This window comes from Fukomys damarensis, unplaced genomic scaffold (assembly GCF_012274545.1).
Source record: "Fukomys damarensis isolate Sample0158 unplaced genomic scaffold, DMR_v1.0_HiC HiC_scaffold_23, whole genome shotgun sequence".
Taxonomy (NCBI): Eukaryota; Metazoa; Chordata; class Mammalia; order Rodentia; family Bathyergidae; genus Fukomys; species Fukomys damarensis.
The window spans coordinates 39,309,191-39,317,861 of NW_022900935.1; the positions used below are offsets into that span (position 1 = coordinate 39,309,191).

The 8,671-nt window shown below is 56.6% G+C and overlaps 1 long non-coding RNA gene across 1 annotated transcript; it reads left to right on the plus strand.

Annotated features, from left to right (window-relative positions):
- Positions 1-2,348: 2,348 nt before the first annotated feature.
- On the plus strand, positions 2,349-5,435 carry LOC104864863. The gene is made up of 3 exons (XR_781004.1): positions 2,349-2,484; positions 4,533-4,635; positions 5,293-5,435. It is a non-coding gene; the product is annotated as an uncharacterized LOC104864863 (long non-coding RNA).
- The last annotated feature ends 3,236 nt before the right edge of the window (positions 5,436-8,671 follow it).

Below are 8,671 nucleotides of genomic sequence, written 5' to 3' on the forward strand. Positions count from 1 at the left end.
ACGCCAGGTGCACCATTGTGCCGGCTCTGACACCTGCCTGGCAGGTCGTCGGTCCTGCCCGCCGGACCCTCACCCGGTCCCAGGAGCCGCCCACTCACCTCCAGGGCATTCCCAACAGCATCCGAGCTGCCACTGCCCAGGCCACGCCAGCCCCCTCCCTCCTTTGCTCTCAGCTTGGTGAGGGCAGGGATGACAACAGTGACCTCAGAGCCTCAGTTTCTGGTCTGTAAAATGGGGCTAAGCTTGGAACCACCAAAAGGAGCCTTAGGAAGATCAGGGGCCCGGTCCAGGGGCCACGGAGAAGGCACAGGGGGAGAGGAGGGAGGCAGTTATGAGGCCCCCAGACCCAGCAGCTGAGAAGCCCAGGGGAGCTTGGTCTCAGCCCGGAAGGCCCAGCCCAGGCCCCCAGCCTGCCCCCCTGCCTGCCTCCCCTTGCCCGGCCTCCCGCCTGCTCTATGAAAATTTAATGCTGGGTAATGACAGTCTGGGCTAATGAAAGAGGCTTCTCTTCTGGCAAAAAGAGAAAAACAAACAAAAATCAACAACCTGCAAGGGGGCATTAACTTTTCATGAGCTGCTCTCCCCAGTGACCCCCGCCCTGCTCACCCAGGCCTCACCGGGCCCCTCCTTCACGCCTTCCCTGAGGAAGCTGGGACTGGGTAGCCGGCGGGATGGGGAAACTGGAGGGGACCTGACTCCTGTCTGGGGCATCTCTTTGGGGCTCCCACGGAGGCCATGGTGGGGGGAGACCAGTCCTGAGGCCCATGTTGGGCTGTGGGGTGGGGCGTCTGCCCTGAGACCATCTAGGCAGGCACAGAGCTGGGGGTGAGCCCAGAGCCGGTGGGAGGAGAGGACCAGCTCGGGGACCCTGCAGCGCGCAGTGCCCTGCAGCCTGGCTGCTGCCTGCGGCTACAAGTGGCTAAGAAAGGGGCACGGAAGCCTTCTGCTCTCTTTCCCTCTCTTTGTGGCATCCTGGAGAGCCATTGGCTGCTGCCTGTGATATCCTGAGAGATGCGACAATTAATTTTCTTTTAATCAAGGTCGGATGAAGTAAATTGGTGCGGTTCTGCAGCCCTTCATTTTCTGTTTTTGCAGCGATGCAAAACAAATATGATCAAATTATGCTCCTTCTCACCTTATTGAATTAGGAAGCATGACTGATCAGAGGGAGTGGAAATGTTCTGTACCACATAGAAGCCCCCTATTCCTTCCCCGCCCTGGTCTCTGCCTCCCTGGACTCAGAGCAGGTGAATGAATGAAAGGATGGATGGATGGATGGATGGATGCGTGTTTGGGATGGAACTGGCTCGGGCTGGTTCTGAGAAGCACAGCTCTGGTGGGAGCCAGAGTCACATTGGCGTGGATCTCTGGAAGTCACTTGGTTTCTTCACAGGATATGCTGGTACAGGGGAATCAGCTGTCACCCTCTGGGAGCTGGCCCGGGCCTCACTTGCTTGTGGCTGTGTCACTGGTGTCACTCAGAGACCTGGACTCAATGCCACCATTGTCAGAATTTCAAGATAGAGTAGGAAGACGTCAGAGCTGGTCTGCAAATGTAAGTTGGTACCACATGCTTATAATTCCAGTACTCAGGAGGCTGAGACAGGAGAATTCCTGAGAATTCAAGGTCAGCCTGGGGATGTAGTGAGTTCAAGGCCAGTCTGTACTACATAGTGAGACTGTTTCAAAAAAACCATTAAAAAAAAAATGAAGTCAGTGTCAGCTGCCAGGGACACCTAGGTGGTACTTCAGGTTTGCAAACATAAAGGCTGAAGGCCAGAACTGCTGGGGCCTCTCTGGGAGAGGCCGGCCCGTCTGCTCCAAGGGGACAGCTTTGCCTCGCAGGTAGGAATGTGTGCTGTCACACCTGGGTAATGTGGGATCACATCCTGAACATCACCATAGTCACCATCTAGGGCTCAAATGCATTAGGTGACAGCGTACTCAGGTGACCTAGATTAGTCACACAAGCACCTTTTATTGTCACGCCTCTGGTCCTACTATGAATGGCAGCTGGGGCTGGACAGGGAAAAGCCTTGAATGCCACACACAGAGGCGGAAAGACCAGGCGGGAGCTTCTCAGGCTGCCCAAGGACCCAGGAAGTTGGAAGTCTGGGACAAACCCATCTTGTGGATTCTAGGAGAGCTGGTTGTTTGAAGGACACTGCTCTGGCCTGGTATGGATTAACCCTCCCGTTTATCAGGTTGTAAATCAAAACAGTCCATCTCCATCACAGCAAGGCTGCTGGGATGCCTGGCCTCTTCTCTGTGATTCTCTAGTGTTCTGGAACCTTCTGGCCTCCCACTGTGGGCGGAGCCTTATCCCGGGAAGTTGAGGGGGAGGGTACCCAGCTCTGGTCACTGCCCCGAGGAGCCTCAGTGCAAACTCCCACTGTGCCATACCTCTCACAAGGAACTACTACTCAGATTGTTCTTCATTATGGCTGAGCGCCACTATGTCTGTACTCAACAGGTACCATCAACGTGAGTAAAAAGAAGTAAGAAACAAACGAGGCAATGCACATGTGAACGGACCCTTGCCCCGACCCAGAAGCAAAAGGCCCAAGGCTGCTGAGTGACCCTCAGAGCGTGGTGACCCCGTGGCTCCCAGAGCCTGTGGGTAGGGAGGCTGTTGGGAGGAGGCCTGGAGTTTTTGTTTTTGATTTTGGTACTTTTGAGGCAGGGTCTTGCTAAGTAGCCCAGGCTGGCCTCGAACTTGTAGCAATCCTCCTGCCTCAGGCTCCTGAGCACTGGGATCACAGGCGTGCATCACAGTGCCCGGTGTGAGCTCCCCAGCTTTGCACAGGTCCTCTGTAAGAAGGTGGGAGAAGTGGCTCTGGGGAGGCTCGGGGCTGAAGGAGTCTGTGAGGAACCAGGGCTGCTCAACTCCTTCTCTCTCCCAAGGAGCCTGCCATGGAGCCCCAGGCCCACAGGGCAGCTTCCTGAGGCTCTCCCAGGGACTCCCTTTGGACTTCCTCTCTATCCCTTGGACGGTGATTTGAATGTGATGGACCCTGCTGGCCCTGCCTCAGGGGACTTGCCAGCTAACTCTGGGTCCTCAGCCCAGCCAGGGTGTGGAGTGAGGCTGTGTCCAAGCCCGGAGCAGACAGGTGACCCTGGGCACGGCCCCCTGGCCTTCCCCTGCATGTACCGGCTGTGCCTCAGGCCCAAGGAGCAGCCTGCAGGACCAGTCTGGGTGGGGACTGTTCCTCAGGGCTGAGCCATTTTTCCGGGGGTGCAGCTGGTGACCCAGATGGGGAAGGCGGTGAGGTCCGTTTATCTCTGCCATCTCCCCAGTACCACCCCTTCCCCTTCCGCTTCCTGCCCTATCCCTCCCTCCGGCTGCTCAGCCCAAAGCTGGGGGCTTGCTCTGCCGTCCTCTTTGGCCTCGGACTCTCCTTCTCCAAGTTCCCTGACAGTAGTCCTAGCTGCCATCCCTTGAGCGCTCGCCAATTGCCAGCTGCTTTTAGACATTAAATGGAACCCTTCTATTTGCCAGGTAAATTGTTACTATTATTATCCCATTTTACAGATGGCATCAGAAAGCCCCAGAGAGGTGAGCGGCTCGCCCAGGGTTAGAACTAGGAGTGGCCGGGCTAGGAGTTAACTCAATCACACCCACAGCAGAGCTGTGATCCTTTCAGGATGCTTTGTGCCTTTGGCTTTGTTGCTTCCCCCTCACTCCCCCAGGGTCCTCCCTCCTCTCAGATACCCTGGCCTCAGCAGCATCTCCAATTTCTGTGACATGGATTTGTCCTCATCCCAGCCTCCCGTTGGCTAGAACAATCCCTAAACCAGACAGATTAATGGGTCACCTCTCTCCAGGAACTTACTATTTTGTTTTGTTTTTTGAGACAGAATCTTGATATGTAACTCAAGCTGGCTATGAACTCACTGTGTAGCCCAGGCTGGCCTTGAGCTTGCAGAAATGCTCCTGCCTCAGCATCCTGAGTGCTGGGATTACATGTGGGCACCCCCACACTTAGCTTCCAGGAACATGGTAACTGGGGCAGAGGAACCTTCTTGAGATGCTACACATCTGGTGGGCCCCTCAATCTGCTCCAGGGGGAGATTGGTGCCACGCCCACTGGCAGCTGTGCCCCTCCTCTGTCGAAGCTGGGATGCTCCAGGAGCCTTGGGGGAGGGGCGGCACCCGGGTGGGGGTGCACCCAGCTGGTGAGCGGTGATCCCTCCTTATCCGGCATCAGGGCATCCTGCTTTTCCAGGCTGAAGTTTCAGATCTCGCTTTCACGTTGGCCTTTGATCACTCCCGGAGCGGGTGGCAGTTGGGCCAGGGAGCTGTGAGGGGTGTAGGGGAGAGTGGATTCCAAGGTACAAGTATCTGCTGTCAGTGGCGACAGTCGGAGGACAAATGAGGAGGGGGCAGTGGGAGGGTTCTCTGAGGACAGGCCCAGCCTGTGCTGCCTCTGTCCCTCCCTGGAAGATGCCCCCTTTTTGTTTCCTAACGAAAATAGCTTTGGTGGACGTTGCTGCCATTTGATTATTAAAGTCACATGTATTGGTTGTACAAGGTTCAGACAACACAGGAAAGAAGTCACTGCCGGTGGCAGACACTGGGGAAGAAATGGCTGTCTCCACAAGCACCCGCTCAAGGGGCTTCCGTGCTGTGGCCCGGTAGGTGGCTCGTGGCAGATGATCGGAACCTGCCTCATCTCCAGCCCAGGCCCTGACCGTCGTCGCATCCGGCAGCTGCCAGTCCAGGCTCTGGAGCTGGCTCTCTGATCATCCCTGCCTTCTGATTGCTGAGATCACTTCGGGCTCTGCCCTGCCTGGCCAGGCCCTTGTTGGCTGTCCCCCTTTTGAGTCCCCCTCTCGGTCCCTGCTACCAGGGACAGCTGAGCACTCATCCCCTCTTCTCCAGATCTGTCCGTCTGTGCCCTGTCCACTTGGTTAGCAAGGACATGAGTGCTCGGGGCAGCTGAGAGGCCAGAGGGCTTTGGTGGAAGGAGTGTGGGTATGAATCCAAGGGCCGTGGCTCCGGCAACTCCTGGCTCTGCACCAGCCGAGGGATCTGAACCATCTTCTGGCTTTGTGAACCTTGATTTTCTAAGGGAGGAATGGGGAATGATAAACCTGCTGTCAGGGCTGCTGTGGGGGTCAGGGGGCTGGTGTGAGCACCCTACATCCTGAGCTTGGGAGACTTGGTGGGAGTAGATTGTTTGAGATAAAGCCCAGGCCAAGGATTTGTCCAGATGAGGCAGGCGGCCTGATACCTGTCTGTCTGTCTATCTGTCTGTCTGTTTCTCTGTCTCTCTGTCTCTCTGTCTGTAGCTCTCTCCTGGTGAGGATCGAACCCAGGGCCTCACACGTGCTAGACAAGCACCCAACCACTGAGTTACATCCCAGCGCTGATCTTCCTATTTGGATCCTGCACTTCACAAATTCGCACGCAAATACTCATTGCAAAGAAATTAGAAAACACATCCAGGGTCTAAGAAGCACATGTCATTCCCTGGCGATTAGAGCCCTGTGAATTAACTGCTGTGAACATTTTCTGGTCATGGATCTGAAGGGCAGAGGCGCCGGTTCCCCTGGGAGGTGAGGACTCCATCTTTGGCATGCGAGACGGAGGGTAGACTGGGGAGGGCCCGTCCCAGCTGTGCAGGCAGCATCTGTGGATCCGCTGGCGGAGGAAATCGAGGAAGACTTAGTGCCTGCTGGGTCTCCTGGAGGTGACAGCCTCAGAGAGCTCTGAAAGTTGAGGGTAGAAGCACAGGGCTGAGAAGTTGTGCCAAGTGGCCCTTAGGAGGGGACAGCACTTCCAGAGGGGAGGAAGGTGGGCAGGAAGGATCGTGTGTGGGGGGCTGGTGGATGAAAAATGGTGGTGGGCTTGGAAAGTGCGTGCGTCAGCAGCGGGCAGCCCCACCAGCACTCAGAGCTGCCAGGCAGGGAGGCACTTTCAGGGCGAGTGGAGAGAGGGCCAAAGAGCCGGGCTGAATCATAAATCTCGGGCAGGGCCAACACACACCCCAAGATCCCAGTCTCCTTCTGCTGCTCCTGGGGGACCATGCGTCGGGGGGGGGTCCTCCATCACTCTCCCTCATCCCTGCACCGTCCCCGTCTCCCCAGGAATGTCCTTCATCCGGCCCGCAGGGTTCATGTCACCCCACGGAGTGCGGGCTCCGTGCCACTGTACACTTCGGAGAATCATTAGCAGAAATCATTAGCTAGAATACAGCCTCCCCCATAAATCTCCAGCACCTGGATCGTTTGTCCATGCCTAATTTCCATCTCCCGAACTTTATGATTTGTCCCTCGTTTGATGAGCATTTCTCCCATCAATTGTGCCATAAGTGCTTGCAGAGAGAGACCCCCCATGCTGACCCCATCTCTGAGGGACCGGCTTGTGCTCCTGCCCCACCCACGCTGGGGAGGCCCCTCCCCAGCCCCCTCCTCTGCGTGTCCCTCAAAGGGTAGCTTAAAGAGGACGCTGTGCCCGTGGCCTCCCTCAATGGTGGGACACAGAGCCAGGCCGCGCGTGTGGCTGGGAGGCTGGGGAAGGAGGAAGGTGGGAAGGGCCCGTGGCTGTGTTGGACGGCTTGGAATTCCCATCTGCGTCCCAGCTCACTGAGGGACCCTGAAAATGTTGCTTTCCCTCTCTGAGCCTCGATTCCTTCATGTGACGCACCCAAATAACACTGCCCATTTTTCAAGGTTGTTTGCAGAGCTCGTTCATTCAGTCTCTCGCGTTTTCACACATCTTGAGACCATCTGTTCCGTGAGCACCAGTCACTCCCAGGAGCAGAGAGAATCAGCGAAGACGCACGCACTGGTGGGACTGGGAGCAACCTTGGTAGTTAAGAGCCAGGGCCTTAAACTGGTCATGGTGTCACAAATCTGTCATCCCAGCACTCTGGGAAGCTGAGGTAGGAGGATCCTAAAATGGAGCCCCAGCCCAGACAATGTAGCAACTTAGTGAGACCCCCATCTCAAAATGTAAAAGCTAAAAAGATGTGGGGATGGAGGTCAGTGCAAAGGCCAGCGCAAAAAGTCTTGAAAGAGAGAGAGAGAGAGAGAGAGAGAGAGAGAGAGAGAGAGAGAGAGAGAGAGAGAGAGAGAGAGAGAGAAGAAAAGGAAGGAAGGAAAGAAGGGAAGGGAAGGAAGTGAAATCAGGGCACTTGTGCCTGGGAGATGTAAGTTTGAATTCCAAATTTACCCCTGACTAAGGTGTGACCTCAGCCAAACCACCCAACTTCCCAGAGCCTTGGTTTCCTCCTCGGCGATGTGAGGACCTAACACACAGCAGTGAGGACCCGTTGCCAGGCTGTGTCGTCACCCGGGGACCCAGAGAGAAACCATGGCTTTCCCAAGTGTAAACGAGAGGGTTTAGCAAAACACAGAGGGGCAGAGTCCAAGCCTCCACCTCCAAGCCCAGGAGGAGTAAGTGGAAATGGCTGCCGCACCCCAGGAAGGACGGAGAGGAGGCCGGGGCAGATCTGGAATTCTGTCTTGAGGATGCACCTGCTCCCTGGGGCTGGGGTGAGGACAGGGAATCTGGGAATTGGGAAACCTGGGCAGTTCTGCCCACCTGGAAGCCTCCCACAGGGAAGGTGAGCCTGTGGCTTTGGGGACATGGATCACCCCATGGTTGGGGTGAGGGTGCCGGGGGAAGCCAGGGCCCCTCTGAGTTCTTGTGAGCCGGGGTCGGGGGCAGGGCTGGGCTGGGAGGACCAGGATCCTGGGGCCCACGGTAGTGGGCAGGTCACCTGGGGAGGAAGCTGTGATTCCTACCTAATTTTTAGGGACTGGGTCCTGCCTGGAGGGCCGGGGAGGGACAGGCCGGCCCAGTGATCTCCACACCTGGATCTGCCAAGTGGGAGGCTGGTGAGCCTGCTAGTTGGGTGTATAAGTCATGCGGCCTAGGGCAAGTTTCTTAACCTCTCTGGGCCTCAGTTTCCTTCCTTAAAAAAAAGAAAGAAGTATAATAACCTCACCGGCTTCGTAGGCTGTTGAGAGGATTAATTATATCCCTCTCAGCATAGTGCCTGGCACATAGTAGCTGTTTAGCCAGCCATGGTCCCAAGAGCTGCACCAGCTGGGATGGGTTTCTTGGTTTTATCAGCTTCTCGTGGAATCTGCACAGGGCGGGGTATTCATGCCCATTTCCCAGGTTGAGCACCCGAGGCCCTAATACTGCATAGAACCCTGCCTGGCTCCCAACAGAGGTCCAGGTGAGAACGCAGGCCTATTGGCTCCCCACTTCACCATGCCTGGCGGCAGACCCCAATTTGTCTACCCCCAAACTGTGAGTTCCCAGGAGCCAAAAACAAAGACCTGGGTTTTGGATTCGTCAACACACTCCCACGGGTGACTCACCGAGAGAGCGGAGTGCACCGGGATCTGCCCCAGCACATTCCCGCCCCCCAGCCTGGCAGCAGGAGCCCCACTGACCTGAGGGCCTGGAAGCGGGGTGCGGAGAGGGAGGGGACACAGGGTGGTGGACAGAGCAGCGAGGCCCTGTCCCTGGTCTTGGGGTGCCCTGTGCTCAGGTGGCCTGGGCCCCTGGGGACACTCAGGGAGCACCCCGAGCCTGGGGGCAGGACAGCGGAAGTGAGGTGGGAGTGGGCTGTGGGGCTGGCGCCACGGGCTGGGAGTAGCTTGCCAATTTTACCGGTCACATTATCTTTTATGGGTATCCTAAAAAGAATGT